This window comes from Cibotium barometz, chromosome 30, assembly GCF_041138505.1.
Source record: "Cibotium barometz isolate CiBa-2024 chromosome 30, ASM4113850v1, whole genome shotgun sequence".
Taxonomy (NCBI): domain Eukaryota; kingdom Viridiplantae; phylum Streptophyta; class Polypodiopsida; order Cyatheales; family Cibotiaceae; genus Cibotium; species Cibotium barometz.
This window is the reverse complement of record NC_141075.1, coordinates 23,613,874-23,631,677: the sequence shown is the minus strand read 5'-3', so window position 1 is coordinate 23,631,677 and position 17,804 is coordinate 23,613,874. Positions and strand designations below refer to the sequence as shown.

Sequence of the window (17,804 nt, the reverse complement as noted above, 5' to 3'; positions counted from 1 at the left end):
ATCGGCATACCATCTACATCATGCGGATACATGAGCATACCAAATACATCATGAACATTTAAAAAAAAGGCCTCATGGACATATCAGATGCATTCTCTCCTCATCCTCTTCTTCTTCGGCTGCTGCTTCTTCTTCGTCGTCGTCTTCTTACATCTTCATAACTAATTTTTTGTATACTTATTTTCTCATCCTTTCCTTCTTATTTTCCTCCCCCTACCCCCTTCTCTCTCTCTCTTACTTATTTTCTCATGTGCATCTTCTTCTTCAATTTCTCTCCCCCCTTCTTTTTACTTTTTCATCCTCTTCTTCTAATTTTTTTTTTTCGTAATGGTTGGTTGATAAGATTACGAAAATGTAATACAAATCAAAGGTCGCATGACCAGCTATACAAACATGTACATAGAGGCCGTTAGACCGCACACATTAAAAGGCCACATGAGGCATGCCCACCATACGAAGAGCATGTAAACAGGGGTCAGCTTGTGCCCTGGTGATAACATGTGCATCGATCAAAGAAGAAACTTGCCAAAGCAATAGACCACAAACATGCTGGACATGACCTTTCACCCTTGATTGTGAATCAAAGATGAAAGCATTTCGCATGAGCCAATTATGCCAAAGACCCAACCATCGAAAGAAAACAAAGAAGACCTCATGTTGCTGATTGTTCCCCCCTGGCTGATCATGTCCAGTCACCATTTGCCACACTGAAGGAGATGAACTCCCATATCTGGCGAGCCACCGGGCAAGCCCCCAACCATGACTCGCCAAATAAACACTTTGCCCTAAAAAGGAAGCTTGGAATGCCAACCACAGAATAGGATGCGCTTCCACCAAGAGGCCATTTTCTTAACATTCCATACTTTATTAGCTTTTTTTGCGCGGCCAACACCTCTGCAAGCACGGAGTTCTCATCTCGACGAGAATCTGGAGGTCTCCAAGAAGTGAACAGTAACACCTCCTTCCATGATTTAACCAAATGATCCAACAGAGGAGAAGCAGATACACGCACAAATTGTGAAGCATTTAGAACATCCCACCAAGATTCAACAATCCGGGTCTTCCCATGCACAATATCCACATCCTCCAGACATGCAACAGCCATGTCTATCCATGGCTGGAAATCAACACACATAGCTTGAAGTAAAGTCCACCTACGGGCAAGAAGGTGTATCCAAACATCCAACAGAGCTACCCCTCTCAATCTCTTCGGGGTGGTAATATGCTTCCATGAAACCCAAGTCAACCCTGGATTATTGCCTTTCTTTTTCCACAACATGAATCGAAGCGGTTGCGTGAGAGCTATCAAACCCTTTCGAGACCAAGGAAATAAGGGCAAGAAATAAAAAAGCATAGCTAGCATAGTGACCTGTGCCACTTTCAGCAGCGTGTGAAACGGCCATGCCTGAGACTTCCAGTACACAAACTTATCCCCAATACGTCTTGAGATCCATTCTAAAAGTTGTTTGTTGGTGACATCCACCCCAATAGGATAGCCCAAGTGACGTACAATGGTCCCACACGGCACAACAAGACCCTGCCAACCAAGCTCCTCTAAATCTCTCTCTGTGCAACTAAGAAGGGCTGACTTCTGGGTATTTATATACAACCCAGAAGCTTTCGCAAACAAAGACCAAGCTGCCATTGCCCTCTCAATGTTGGCTTTGTTGGCTTTAAGAAACATTAATGAATCATCAGCCAGTGCTTGACCCACCAATTGCTGACCTGAAGGCAAAGTTAGCCCAACCACCTCCCCCTCCTGAGCCGACTAAGTAAGCAAAGTAAGCATGGGATGGGTAACCAGAGCAAATAGCAAAGGGCTCAACGGACATCCTTGTCGCACAGAGCGAGTAAGGGACACTGAGGACATAACTCCATCATTCATCATACTCCGAGACTAAGATCCATGGCTACGAGTGTGTAGATCAAATGAGACATACATGGCCCAAAATCCATAGAATGCATCAATTCAGCAAGGAAAGACCAGCTGACATGATCAAAGGTTTTCTCCAAATCCAACTGAACCATCACCACCTCCTGCTTTGTTTTCCTTGCATAATCAATGCCTATTTGAACATTAAGGATATTATGCAAGATATTGCACCCCTTTATAAACCCATACTAAGCAGGGTGTATCAAGTCCAGCACAAACTTGTGCAATTTGTTTGCTAAGATTTTAGAGAAAACCTTATACATACAACCCATCAAAGAGATATGCCTCCAATGTTTTAAAGCAAAGGGAGAAGGCACCTTTGGCAACAACCGAATCACCCCCACTTTCCAAGAATCAGGCATAGCTCCAGATTGCCAGATCTCCTGACAAATGGATGTCAATGGACCCTTCAACTGATCCGCATACTTCGAAAACAATTCATTAGTAATGCCATCCCAACCTAGGCTCTTGTCTTTGGGCAAATGAGCAAGCACAAAGCCAACCTCCTCCTCTATAATATCAGCATCTAAAATGTTGGCCGAGTCCAAAGACACTTGATGTTGCACACCAAGCGCGTGCTTGATGAACATCATTAGATAGCACCTTAGGAGTGCCCAAAAGCTCCTGGTAAAACTGAACACATAAATCAATGATGCTATGAGGCTCTGAAATCATCTCCCAATGAATTTTCAAGCCTCACAATATTCTCTCTAGCATAAGAGGACTGCAAACTGAGCATAAAATTTATGTGTCTGACAATTATTATCCTTAAGGGCCTCCAACCAAGCAGATAACTTAGCCCTCGTATAACTTGCCTCCAAACATTCAGCAACTCTACGAGAGAGCCAAGTAACAACAGTATCCACTCTATTATTCCCCGGTGATATAGCCACTTGAGATTGCAAGGCCCCCAGTAAAGATTGCAGCAGCGTCAGCTCTTGCCTCCTTTTCGAGGCCTGATGAATACCATACTGACAGGCGTTGAACATTAGACAAAAAGCACTCCCAAGCTAACATTCCCTGCTGTGTAAAATATAGCTGAAAATTAACAATCAATTGCAACATGTATCCATGAAAGACCTCATGATCAAGAAAGCTATGATTGAAGCGCAAAGGTAGCCTCAGTTTTATAAACATCCACAGGCTGATGCATTATGTCCAAGACCATTGGGAAACGATCCGAAAGAACACGTTGCCTCTCCACAGCCACTTTCAATATCTCAAGCAAAAATAAATCATCGTGCATAACATACATTCTATCCAACATGCTCCAAGTACCAAGATACTTGTGAGACTGAAAAGTAAAGCCAAAATCATAAGGATGCAACCAGGACCAAATGTCATGTTTAAGGACTAGAGACATAAAAGAGTCCCAAACCCGGCTTTCCGGATTATCCATTATAGAGTGAGGCGAATTAGCTTTATCATTAGCTTGATCAACAGAAGAGCAATCCCCCATGAGAAAACCTAGTTTTCCTAACCTCAAACATTGTTGCAGATCCTGCCAAAGAGAACAATGAGCCCCTACTGTATGGGGAGCATAAACACCAACCAACCAAAGAAGTTGTTCTGTTGTTCTTCATAAGTGATCTCCACAACCATAAATCTACCATGTACATCTTGATACACAACAGAAGGCTGAAAACGATCATGGACAATCATCATTACCCCTGACTAGGTGGAAGGGTGTCCATTGAAGAAAACATGAAAACCTCTATGTATAAAGCCACCACCTGCCTGATTATGTTGTTTGTGCTCAACCGCACAAAGAACATCCCATTGATTGGACAACAATGTTTGCCACAAGACATACTGCTTCTTCCGGGAGGAAATCCCGCACACATTCCAATGAACCAGCTTCATAAAGACAAGAAACAAAGTCAATGAGAACGAGGCTGCAGCCTCCCCAACCTTTCATTAGCAGCCAACGCTCCACATACATCACCCATATAGTCACCCAAAACTACAAAAGCGTTTTGCAAAACCCCAGAAGATGGTTGACCGGATGAAGAGGGCTGATTCCATTGTTTACCTCTTTCACTCGTATACCTTCTATCCCAAGGGGTGACAACACAGCCTTGTCTAGACAAGAAGAAGGCTCATTAACCCTGGTAGATTGAGGGCACAAATTATATTGCATAGGAAGAGATCCACGTCCCCGGACAGAAGGCTGACGGTCCCGAGAATGAGCACCACCCTGATGTGAAGTAGCCCAGCGACCATAAGTAATAGGAGGATTATGCAAATTCCGGATTTCCCCTTGGCCGGATGACTACTCCATCTTTTTGCCTTTACGACTAACCACGTCTTTCCAAGGAGCCTCCTCCTAATCTACTTGTTTTCCTCTATCCTCAACCTGGTGTACATCAAGATGTTGTACATCAGAAGTATTGCCTGTGTGCTCCACAACCATGTAAGAAGTATCCTTGCCCACCTGAGACTCCACCTCAATAGGCACCCCCTGATCTTTGTCATTGAGCTTGCACTCAGCCATGAAATGCCCCAATTGACCACATTGAAAACAGTGTCCAGCAAAAGCTCCCCAACGGAGCTTGAAATGCATACACCTCATTGCTGGTGACTTAAGGCGCAACCATGGAGGACAGGGATGAGCGGTATTCCATAACATACATAATCTATTGGACCTAGAACGGGGCGGAACCAAGACTTTTCCCAAAGATTGCATTGCATCATGCAGTAGAGGCCAATACATAGCAGGGCAATTCTCCACCTCCACCCAAATGGGACATTCCTGCTTAAGAATTTCCTGAAACTCAGCCAAGGGTCTCCATGGGACGGCATGCACCAACTGGCCCTCAAAAAACGAAGGCACTTTCTGAAGCACGGACTGCCGAGCTTCAGGCGTTTTAAACATAATTTCAAAAAAAACCCTGGGTCCATCAAAAATTTTATCTACCACATCTAACTGCAAAAGGGAAGTCAACCACTAACGGATCATATGCATTGGCAGCAAGCGCCCTGTGAAAAAGAAAATTGCAGCCTTCTCATGGAAGGCTGCCAAGACCTGCGAAACACGGGGCATATCCATCGACACTTCCAAAATATCCTCTTCAGGGATATCCACTGCCTTTGATTCATTATGTTCCACATATTCTTGAAGAAGGGAATTCGCGAAATCCAACAAGATATCCCAATCCACCTGTGCATCATTACAAACATTGTTCGACCAATCACCCAACGGAGGCATATTTGTCTCCGAGGTTGCTGCCATAACCATAGCCTCATCTTCATTGTCACCGCCAGAACATTTAGGCCTCTTAGAAAGGCCTAGCTCACGAAGTTCATCCTCTGTCTCGCCTTTGTCAATGTCAGAACCCAAAGCAGCCACTGTTTTGTTAATGAAATCTTCATTGAGAGTCGACATCTCTCCCACTTTCTTGTCTCTCCCTCTCTCTCTCTTTGTGCTAAAAGCCTAAAACAAAAAAATATAGCTGTATAAAACCCTATAGCAGCAGCCCCAAACCCTAAAACAGCAAACCGAAATCCCAAAACAGCAGATTGAAACCCTAAAAACAGCAACCTGAAACCCTGAAACAGCATCCCAAAACCCTAAAACAGCAGATTTAAACCCTAAAACAGCGAAAAACAGCAGTTTGAAAACCTAAAACAACAGTAAGAGAGCAACTCGGAACTCTAAAACAGCAGAAAACAGCAATTCGGAACCCTAAAACAGCAGCAGACAGCAATTCGAAACCCTAAAACAATAGTAACAGAGCAATTTGAAACCCTAAAAGAGCCGCAGGCAGCAATTCGAAACCCTAAAACGGCTTCTCTTCACACAGATCTCTCTCTCTCTCTCTCTCTCTCTCTCTCTCTCTCTCTCTCTCTACACGGCAGGGAATTACTCTCCAGAGAGCAGAGACACTCAGAGCCCGCAGGAGACAGAGGACACCTGGCTTTCAGACACCACGCCTATACCAGAGAGAGATGACAGAGATCAGAGCTCAGTTTCACAGAGAGGGTGCGGAGCGACTGGCTCGCTTCAAAGCACACCCAGGCATGTTCTTCAGGGAGCTGTTGACACCCCCTTCATTGATGTATACCATTTAATACCCGCAGTATGGTACAGGATGGAGCTAGCTAGGTTGCATATCATGATTGTATACTCCATGCATATAGCTTTGCATTCTCCTAGTAGTAGAGCTCCATCTCCTCCCCCTCTCATTGTACTTATTGCACACCCAGATTCAGCTTTTTAGTTCAATACTTTTTCATTTTGTTGGGATGACAGAGGATACCCCATACAGGTACACCGATTTGTCTCATAGGCCGAGTTCGGTCTTTTGGAAGACGTTAATAAAATCTTTCTTTCTTTCTCTCAAATCACATCTTCTCCTTTACTTTCATAGTGTTTGAACCTCCTCCCTCCCTACCTATCTTTGTGAGTCTTGTTATCAACCTCTCATTCTCTTGCTCTACTACTCCTCTTCCTCTGTGGCACACCTACAAGTATTTAGAGTAGAGCCAGACATCAAATAGCAACCAACAGGCAGAATCGCACAACACAAGTACAACATGGCACTGCCATGAGGCGCTGGTGACATGGCATTGATGACGTGGCAATCGGGTACAACTGGCCTACATCAATACTGTTGGTCAACTAGGAGCATTGATACATATATATGTTAGAAGTCATCTCCTGTCTATTTGTATACACCAGGGCCTCTGTTGTGGGTGTGCCCGCCCGTATATCATTTTTCCACACTCCCCGTATTTTTTCCCTATTTTTCCCATTTTTTTCTAGTGGCTGGAGGGCTGCCAGTTGATGCCAGGAGCACTCTGAAGCTGGCCGACTGCATTTGTATCAGTCGTGGGCTGTAGGAGTGCTGGCCGACTTGTTCTGTCCAGGCGTGGGGCATCTGATGCTGGCCGACTGCTATATTCAGCAGTCGTGGGTTTTTGCTCAGTCGTGGGCCCTTTCTAGTGCTGGCCGACTGCCCTCATGGGCTTGTATATATTGCCCCCCATCCTCCTCCACTTTCTCATTCAGTATCTTCGGGATCTTGTGTATAGAGAAGAGTTTACACACATCTCTCTGTGTTTCTTGTGCTGATTATTTTCTGCAGTCTACTTGCTCTTGTCTACCCAAGTTTGGATATCATTTCCGCTGCATATTCTGACATGGTATCAGAGCCCTAGGCTCTAGGAGATCTTGGGCGTTTTTCTGAGCAAGAGGGGGAGCAACAGGTTGCTGATCGGTGGACTATTTCGGGCTGAACGGGAAGTGAAGGTGCAAGAGGAAGGCGGGCAAAGGGGCTGGACAGCCACTTGCATATTTTCTGATTTTCAGATTTTTTCCTACCCACACACCCTTTCAGGTTACTCTCCGAGATGGCGGATTTACTCGAGATGGCTGAGAAGCACGTGAAGATTCCGACTCTCCCCACGTTCCCAGTGGATCAGCAGTTGGACGGGTCCAATTACGGCATCTGGAAGGTCATGATGGAGTCAGTTTTGGAGTCATATGATCTTGCTGATTTTATTATCAAAGGGGTGCCAAGGCCGGAAGCTAAGGAAGGGGAGTTATTATCGACGAGGAAGGACCAAGAGGCACAGGCACAAATGTGGGACCGTGTCAACGCCAGGGTCCGGTCGTTTATATTCCTCAATTGCACACCACAGGTGATCAACCATGTGAAGCACATGACGCTGGCGAGAGGCATATGGGAGCACTTGGCTTCTTTGTACAACAGGGTGTCACCCATGAAGCGGATATCCTTGGAAGTGCAGATGCGGGTTATGAACCCTGCAAAGTCTTCGACGATGCGGGAACACATTAACAAGCTGCAGGCCCTTCAGCAGGAAGTCCTTCAAGCTGGGAAAGAGATATCGTCCGAAGATATGGCCATCACGTTACTTTCCCACTTGCCTGGTCAGTATTCCGCTTTCTATTCCTCGTTGATCACAAGTGGCAGGCTCAGCACCATTACTTGGGAGGAGCTTGTGCCAATGGTCTTGGACCAGGAGGAACGTTTCACGAACCCTCCTCACGGCGGAGGTTCGGAGGCCTTAACTGGCCAACGGTCGAAAGGCCGTAATACCAACAAGGGCAAAGGGAAGGCTTCACCAGATAAGTCTTCCGAGAAGAAGCCTGATCCAGAACGAGAGAAGCTGAAGGCCGAAAGATCGTGTAATGATTGTGGCGAGAAAGGCCACTACTGGAGGAAGTGCCCTAAGCGGACAGGGAAGAGTGCTGATTCCTCAGCCTCAGCTGCGAAGACTCCGGCATTTGTGCACTTGGAGATGGTGGACTCCGATGATTCATCGTCTTTGAGCGAGGAGGCAGTTGGCTTCACCGCAAAGGATACTCGGGAATGGATCCTCGACAGTGGTGCTTCCAGGCACATGACTCCATCCCGTGACTTCTTCCTGGATCTGAAACGGCAGTCAGGTCGTATCTTTATTGGCGATAACTCCACTATTTCGATTCATAGTGAGGGCCGGATGGAGATCATTCCCGACGGCAAGGGGGGCAAGCATGCTTCCCGTGTTCTTTATGTCCCTGCTCTGGGCTTTCATCTTTTGTCAGTGCATGAGGTATGCAAGACTGGCTTTCGGGTGGAATTTGAGGAGCATTCAGTTGCTCTAAGGGACCGTGAGACAGGCAAAGTTATTTGGGAAGGCGGTGTGGAGAACGGCATCTACAAGCTCTCTACACTCTCCTCACTGACAGGCTCTCAGGTCGGAGATTTATGGCACTTTCGTTTTGGCCACTTAAATGTGGATGCTTTGCGGCGCGCCTTCCGGGACCAGATGGTGGTTGGCTTGCCAGATGTTGGTAGTAGGCAAGGACGCTGCAGTTCTTGCATACGTGGTAAGCAGCAAAGGGAATCCTTTCCGAAGCAGGCTTCCAGGCGGGCTTCGAAACCTTTGGAGTTGATTCACACTGACTTGTGTGGACCACAGCAAATACCATCCTTGGGAGGATCTCTCTACTTCATGCTGCTTGTTGATGATTGTACCAGATTCACGTGGGTCTACTTTCTTTCACAGAAGGACCAGGCTTTTGCTCGGTTCAAGGATTGGCACGTGATGGTGGAGAAGGAGTCTGGATTTCAGGTCAAGACTCTCAGGGCTGACAAAGGAGGGGAATTCTCCTCGACTGTATTCTTTCGGTTTTGTGCAGATCATGGCATCAAGAGGGAATTGGCCAATACCGGATCGCCTTCGGAGAATGGAGTTGTTGAACGTAAGAACAAGACTGTGGTGGAGATGGCGAGGACTATGCTGGAGCATCGTGATCTTCCTCGTCCACTTTGGGGTGAGGCTGTGGCAACAGCTGTCCATACCATTAACCGCTCTCCGACGACTTCTGTACCCCATATGACTCCATTTGAGGCATATTTTGGCAGGAAACCCGATGTCTCGCACTTCCGTGTCTTTGGGAGTGACGCGTATGTACATATTCCGAAGAAGCAGAGGGGGAAGCTTGACTCCAAGTCCCGCAAGCTGGTATTTGTGGGGTATAACTCTCTTTCCAAGGGATACAGGTTGTATGATCCAGAGAGGAACAAGATTGTTGTCAGCCGGGATGTGGTCTTTGACGAGCATGTTCCAGCATCCACTGTCGAGGAGCCGCCACTTCTTGGAGATCCAGAGTCTGATGATGATTCCCAGTCTACCACTCCAGTTGATCCACCTCAGTCATCACAGGAGGTTGAGCCCGCAGCTGGAGTTGAGCCCCCGCGACCACAGGAGGCTCCACGATCTGTTCGAGTACCTAGGTGGTTGATGGACACCCTTCGGGAGTCAGGTGTCACGGAGCTACCCTCCGAGTGGACCACAGAGAACGGCCCTCGAAGATCACATCGAGTTCGAGATAAAAGCAACACGGCGGAGCTTCTTCAGGTGAACTATGCTCTTATGTCTCGTATCATGCGGGATAAAGAGCCCACTTCCGTAAAGGAAGCCCTTTCACAGGATACTTGGAGGGAAGCCATGCAGGTGGAACTTGACGCCATCGAGAAGAACAACACTTGGGAGTTGGTACCGAGGCCGTCGAAGCGGTCAGTCATTGGTGTCAAATGGGTCTTTAAGACCAAGTACGCGGCTGATGGGTCGGTGGACAAACACAAAGCCAGGCTCGTGGCTAAGGGTTATGCTCAGCGGCCAGGCATCGACTACGAGGATACCTTTGCACCGACAGCGCGGATGACCACGATTCGGACCGTTCTTGCCCTTGCTTCTTCTCAGAGGTGGCCCGTGTACCAGATGGATGTAAAATCGGCGTTCCTTAATGGTGACCTGCAGGAGGAGGTGTACGTTGAGCAGCCTCCAGGCTTTATTGTTCCAGGATCGGAAGGGATGGTTTACAAGTTACGTAAGGCCTTGTATGGTCTTAAGCAGGCTCCGAGGGCTTGGAATCAGAAGATTGATTCCTTCTTTATTCGGACTGGATTCCAGAGATCGGTTGCAGATCCGAACCTGTATCTCTTTCGGGAACGCGGCATGGTCACACTCATCATCCTTTATGTGGATGATCTCATTCTCACCGGCAGTCATGTGGAGCACATTGGAGTGACGAAGGCTGCCTTGTCAAAGGAGTTTGAGATGACCGACTTAGGCTTACTCCACTTCTTCTTGGGGTTGGAGATCTGGCAGACCCAGAGGGGGTTTTTCGTCTCTCAGCAGCGGTATGTTCATGAGTTGCTTGAGGCCTTTGGGATGGAGAACTGCAAGCCTATTACTTCGCCGATGGACCCGAACACAAAGTTAACCGTTACAGATCCTTGTGAGCCAGTTGATGCCTCGCAGTACCAGAAGTTGGTTGGTTCATTGATCTGGTTGCTGAACACCAGATTGGACTTGAGCTTCTCCGTGGGGCTGTTGAGCTCTTTTATGCAGACGCCATTGAAGACTCATTGGGACGCAGGATTGAGGATCTTGCGGTATCTGCAGAGTACGAAGGATCTGGGACTCTTTTACACAGGAGGGAATGGAGTCAAGCTCCAAGGTTGGAGTGACTCAGATTGGGGAGGAGATCCAGACACGAGGAGATCTACTTCAGGATACACTTTTACCCTCGGCTCAGGAGCGGTTTCTTGGAGCAGCAAGAAGCAGCCAACTATTGCCCTTTCTTCGACAGAGACAGAGTATCGGGCTGCTTGTGGTGCTGCTTGTGAGGTTGTATGGCTACGGAGGCTGCTAGGCGAGATGGGGTTTCCACAGAGGGAGCCCACAGTCATCCAGTGTGATAACCAGAGTTGTATAGCTATTGCTCGGAACCCGGTTTTCCATGCCCGGACCAAGCATATAGAGATACAGTATCACTTTCGTGAGAAGATCTTGGCGGGTGACATCTTGCTACTTTATTGTTCGACGGAGGACAATGCGGCGGACCTCTTCACGAAGTCTCTACCTCAGGCTACGCTCAGGCGGCACTCCAGCTCCCTGGGGTTGGTTACACAGCCAGGAGCTGAGAGGGGGTGTTAGAAGTCATCTCCTGTCTATTTGTATACACCAGGGCCTCTGTTGTGGGTGTGCCCGCCCGTATATCATTTTTCCACACTCCCCGTATTTTTTCCCTATTTTTTCCATTTTTTTCTAGTGGCTGGAGAGCTGCCAGTTGATGCCAGGAGCACTCTGAAGCTGGCCGACTGCATCTGTATCAGTCGTGGGCTGTAGGAGTGCTGGCCGACTTGTTCTGTCCAGGCGTGGGGCATCTGATGCTGGCCGACTGCTATATTCAGCAGTCGTGGGTTTTTGCTCAGTCGTGGGCCCTTTCTAGTGCTGGCCAACTGCCCTCATGGGCTGGTATATATTGCCCCCCATCCTCCTCCACTTTCTCATTCAGTATCTTCGGGATCTTGTGTATAGAGAAGAGTTTACACACATCTCTCTGTGTTTCTTGTGCTGATTATTTTCTGCAGTCTACTTGCTCTTGTCTACCCAAGTTTGGATATCATTTCTGCTGCATATTCTGACAATATACTCGTGGGTTACCAAATCATCATGTTCATCTACTTTCCTCGGTGTTCGACTTCACAGAGCATTTCTCTGTAGGTGAAGTGCTAGCTAGGTGTGTAGAGTACATGGGTTACCAAATCGTCATATTCCTCTCCTTTCCTCAATGTTGGACTTCATAGAGCGTTTCTCGGGGTATATTCTCCTTTCTTGACCAAGGTCACCACGAAACGCCTTTCGTTGCTGCTGAAACGTGAAACGCGTTTCGCTATTGAAACATTTCACTCATGGACGTTTCATCCAACATTTTAGGGTGGCTGAAAAGTAGAGAAGGAAGAAATAAAAACGTTCAATATTGAACAATATTGCAATTTGTGCTTTCAGCTCCACCAATTATGAGGCATACTATTTTTTGTTTATGTAACATATATACAGTATGACTCGGAATGAGGAAATCACTCAAAATTGTCCATGGATGCAATCAACAATACATTGTAGTTTTAAACTTTCTTTGGTTATTCGTTACTGGATTTGGATACTTTTGTTTTCTTGATTGTAAGTATTAAAGTAAAATTGTAAATAAGTTTGAAGGCCCAAATTTGAAATTTCACATTTGGGCTCCCAAATTGGAGGGGAAAATTGCACTTTCGCTCTCCAATTGAAGGCCCAAATCCGAAATTTCAGATTTGGCAAGCCCAAATTTAAAACTTCAGATTTGGGCCCCCAAATTAGAGGGGAAAATTGCCCAAATGTGAAATTTCAGATTTGGGAGATTTTATGTATATAATCATTTTGGTCTATCATTTCATTGTCCACCTGTCCATCGTTGAAACGTTTCGTTCAAAAATTAATCGTTTCAACAACGTTTCATTTCAGTAGTGAAACATTTCGCGGTGACCTTGTTCTTGCCCCACCAAACCCTTTCATTGGACCTTGTTCTTGACCCACCAAACCCTTTCATTACACCTAGGTTAATTGGCGTATATTGTGCTTGCCTAACCCACCAAACCCTTTCATTGCACTTGGGTTAATTGGGGTATATTGTGCTTCCCTAATTCACCAAACCCTTTCATTGCACCTCAGTTAATTGGGGTATATTGTGCTTCCTTGACCCACCAAACCCTTTCATTGCACCTGGGCTAATGGGGATATATTGTGCTTGCCTAACCCACCAAACCCTTACCTCATCGCACAAGTCTAAAATCCCTCACCCAGTCCTTGATCACTTGATATTTTTCATGGATTCACAACTCATCGATTTACTTCTCAACATGAAGGCTTCACATGCGGTTCGTTTGCTACAACCCTCGAGGGGCAAGAGAGTTCCAAGTCTGGGACTCAACAACAAGGGCAACAAAAAGATAAAGACAAGGGTAGCCAATCCAAGGCCAAGGATTGTAAGGACGCGCCAAGTGGGGGAGCCTCAATGACTCACCTCACCCTTGAAGAACATCACGCCAAGATGATTGCTGGACAGCGCTTTTATTGTGACTCCACCAAGCACATCGCGAAAGGTTGCCCGAGGACCTTGGAGGAGCAATCTAAGGAGGAGGCTTCTTTAGAACCGGAGGAGCAGTCCGAAGAGGAGGCTTCTTTAGAACTGGAGGATGTGTTTATTTTCAGGTTGAGCACACACCCAGGGTGCTTCATTGCATCAGGCCATAGGTACGAACAAAGAAAGTTTTTGTAATAAAAATATATATATTATAAACCATTCATAATTTAGTAATACTGGTACACAAAATTGTGCAAAAAACAATTGAAATTCAAACATCTATGCTCTATAAATGTCAAATGAGCATCGAGCATACAACATGAAGTCATGTTGAATCTGAAATCTTAGTACCAACACCAATAGCCATATGGCCGGCACAAAATAATATGACTCATACATGTTTGATCATAAATCATGAAAGTACAAGGCTAGCTGCTAGTAGCTACAAGCTGAATATGTGACTAGTCATTGGTCACTACTGAAATAAATATTGATATGCTAACTACTAACTAGTAAGAGCGACTAGTCACCACAAGGCCAAAATCAAGTCTCATGAGTCACCACTCACTCATCATCATCCAAGCCGGCTGAATTTTCTTCGTGGGTTTAGTGATTGCTTTGCAGAGTCTTTACACGCTAACATGCCACCCCCTAGACCTTAGGATCATATCATCGATCTCATACCTGTCAGTTCTCCTCCCAATAGGCCAGCTTACAGAGTCAATGCTAGCCAACAGGAAGAGATCATGACATAGGTGAATGAGCTCTTAGAAAAGGGTCATGTTCAACCTAGTTCATCTCCTTATTACTCTCCTGTTCTCCTTACTCAAACGAAGAATGGTTCTTTCAAGATATGTGGCTCTTAACAAAATAACCATTAAGAACCGTTTTCCTATTCCTCTCATTGATGATATCTTGGATCGTTTGCAAGGAGTTTCTTGCTTCAGCAGGATAGACTTGAAGAGTGGATATCATGAAGTCAGAGTTGCACCCCAGGATGTGCATAAGACGGCTTTCCGTACTTCATTTAGGCTTTATGAGTACTTGGTCGTGCCTTTTGGACTTACCAATGCTCCAGCTACATTTAACAGGCTTATGGATTGCATCTTCCGAGAACACCTTGAATATGGCACAATTTTTTATGATATCTTGGTGTTCTCTCAAAATGAGCAAGAACATATCAAACACCTGAATATTGTTTTTGACGAATTAAGGAAACGCGGACTCTTCAAAAATCCTAAGAAGAGTGAGTTTTTCCTTTCTGAGATCCATTATTTGGGTCATATTGTTTCTAAAGATGGAGTATGTAAACCGGCCTTCCAAAAACCAAAGGGCGGTGAAACAAACATTGGCACATAAAACACTTCAACACCATTGAGGACCTAGAAAAGGAAAACAAACAGGGGGAGCTAGAGTGCTCCTGCAAAAAGTACACGGACACCGATTGGCCCCAAATCGCAGTGGCGCCCCTTGCGGTATTTCTTTAATTGATTATAAGAGCTTTGATTACAATATAAGGCTGGGAACTCAGCCGTCAAACAGTAGAACCCCTGAAGCCTGCAAAGAACCTGCATCTGGCTTCTAGTCCACACGGCATCCACAAACAAGTCCAGCCATTGTTCACATCGAAAGACTCTCTCACATTGAGCCTGCATACAGAAGCTTTCTCCCATGATCAGGGCTGCCACAACCATCCATAGCCTCTCACACTATGAACAGCAACACACCCTAGTGCTTCTGCATCACAACACAGACTCCCAAACTGTCTCTCAAAAGAGAACTCGTATCACAGCACAGCATACCATACAGTCGACACACCTGTACCAACCCTCTCTACCTTCCAAGGGTACTATCCATCTCTGTCATGGATTCCCTGTCCCTTGCCCGATCAGTAGCAAGGCAGTACCATACATCTGTCCATTCCTGTACCTTCTGCCTGCATGTGACCTATCTCTTAGAGAAACCCAAAAACATGTTTCCTCGAGAAACCTACGACCTGTTTCCACATGAAACCCTTAGGCCTGTTTCCCTTTGAAACTTCTGTCCTGTTTCCATACAGAACCATTCATGGCACCATTCAACAATAGTGCCAACAACAACATACATCTAGTTACCTGTTCCCTCATGAAACATCTGGCAACATAAAGATGCCCATATCTGTAGGTCCCACTGTTCCTTTCTAGCAGGAAGAAAACAATCTGCTCCATGAGCACGCAGCCATGCGAGCTTGCATCACTCCCATGCCAAGAAACATAACCAAATGACCTGTACTTGCAGCCAGAAACCCAAGTACATAGCTGAATTTGCAGTCAAACAAAAACAGCCCATAAACTGTCCCAAAACAGTCCCGGCTATGCGCCTCCTTCTGCCCGCCTCCTTCCAAAAGAAAGAGAGAGAGAGAGAGAGAAAAACCTGTCTTGCACTTCCTAGAGCCGGCCTCCTTTCAAGAGAGAGAGCGTGAGAATCTGTTAACAGGCTGGGCGCTTCTTGCAGCCAGCCCACCAGCCTCTCTTCCAAGCCAGTAAAGCACGTGTTTGTGCTGCATCTGCCCGCCCAGACCTTCCTGCATGCCTATCCACTTTTCAGCAGAGAGAGAGAGAGAGAGAGAGAGAGAGAGAGAGAGAAAGCAGTACTGGCTGTCCCCACGTGTACGCCCCTGTTTCTCCTGCAGTCCCCTCTTTCCAAGAGAGCCTCTCATGCCCTGTTCAGTCCAGCACCTCTGCAGTTGTGCGCTTCCTACAGCTGCCTGCAGCCCATCGCTTGCTTCCATGAAAGAGAGAAAGAAGCACGAGAAAACCTGCTCTCCGTCCAGCACAACCTGCAGTCCAGCCCGCCGGTTGTTCCGTGCAGACCTGCGCAGCTTTTCACTAGGAAAAGGGAGAGACCCATACACGCAATCAACCGGCCTGCCATATCTTCTCCTCCATGCAGCCAGCTTGCACGACGACTCCCCAAAAGCAAGAGAGAGAGAAGAGAGTCGTGGGCCTCCAAACGTGGAGTAGCCTCTATAAATTGCTTAGGGGCCTCCCAAGGTTTTAAAACCTTTAAAACTTTAATTTTTTGCCCACCAAAGGTTATAAAACCTTTTTAAATTAAAGTATCTTTGCCCCCTTCACACTTGGGTTGTCCACACATGGGCTTCCTTTTTAACTCAAATCTGATGCCATTCACACTGTCCACCATGTCCCCGTGCACACCTGCATACTGTCCAGAGAAAAACACAGGGTCGTGACATACCCCCCTCTTGAAAAATGGCAAGCGTCCTCGATTGCACTCAATGGCACAGTAAAGCATCTTATGAGCAAAGACACCCCATATGGCAAAAACAATGGCCCTCCAATGCATCTGGATGATAAAACAATCATCCTGCACAATAGGCCACACTGTCACGTCAAAGTGACACACCACTCTTGCTTGTTCCTTCAAGTCCTACAGCAAAAGTCTAAAACCAAATGGAAACACGTTAACTATGTTAGCCAAAAACAAAACCATGCATCATTCTACATATGGCACACATATGCATGACACATATATGCATTCGCAAACAATATGCTCCCCAAGATGCTCTACCTACTCCAAAGTAACAGTCTAAGGGCTGCTCGCAAGCCTTACGCCCATGGGCATCCCGCAGGACCCACGACTGAAGGTAAAACATGAGCATATGCAAGCACTCAATGCATCCAAACACTACATCTACCAAGTACTTTCCCACATATGTCTCATGGCCATCCCGCAGGAGTCACACCCATGAACATAATAAAGCACTTGATGTATCATACCAACATACATGCAGCACTCAACACAATGCAGAGTATTTCCCAATGTATTCTCAATGGTACCAGGATCCAATGGCACCAGAATACAAAAATACCTCTACCTCAAAAAGTGTATGCATACATGCACAAACAGAGTTCGATCCATATTTCCATGAACCAAACCAACTCTAGGACTGCTCGCAAGACTTATGCCCTCCATAGAGTTATCCATAGTTGCAGTTATAGTTCAAGGTGCGCGCGACTGTGAACCATACTCAACCATCATCTCATGCGTCTAGAACACAAGATCATAGAAGTTCCATAAGCAGATGTACTGTCAGCCTCAGTACCTTCGGGTGAATACAAAGATGTCACCAAGGGACTCCTAGATGACAACTGAGCCTGTCTGTAACAAGGGAGTGGAGGTGCTACCCCCCTCTTCAGCATCAGGCAATGCTCCAGACCTATGCTCTACTGAACCTGAATGAGCCGTAACAAGAGTCGACTCCAACTCAAAGGCATCGAGATAAAGCTGCAAATCCTGAGGTGAATCTGCTAAGTCACCCTCCTCCATCCACTTCGCATCCATCAGTGAACCTCCTCCATCCACTTCGCATCCATCAGTGAACAGCTTTTGAACTTCACAGGATAGCGACGGGAAACTTTACCCTGTACCTTTCTTTCCTTATGTGCCAGT

The 17,804-nt window shown here is 46.3% G+C and overlaps 1 protein-coding gene across 1 annotated transcript in view; it reads right to left on the bottom strand.

The window, feature by feature from the left end:
* Positions 1 to 17,804, bottom strand: part of LOC147621294 (4-hydroxy-tetrahydrodipicolinate synthase, chloroplastic-like) — a 33,897-nt gene that overhangs the window by 1,721 nt on the left and 14,372 nt on the right. The gene's annotated exons all lie outside the window — the stretch shown is intronic.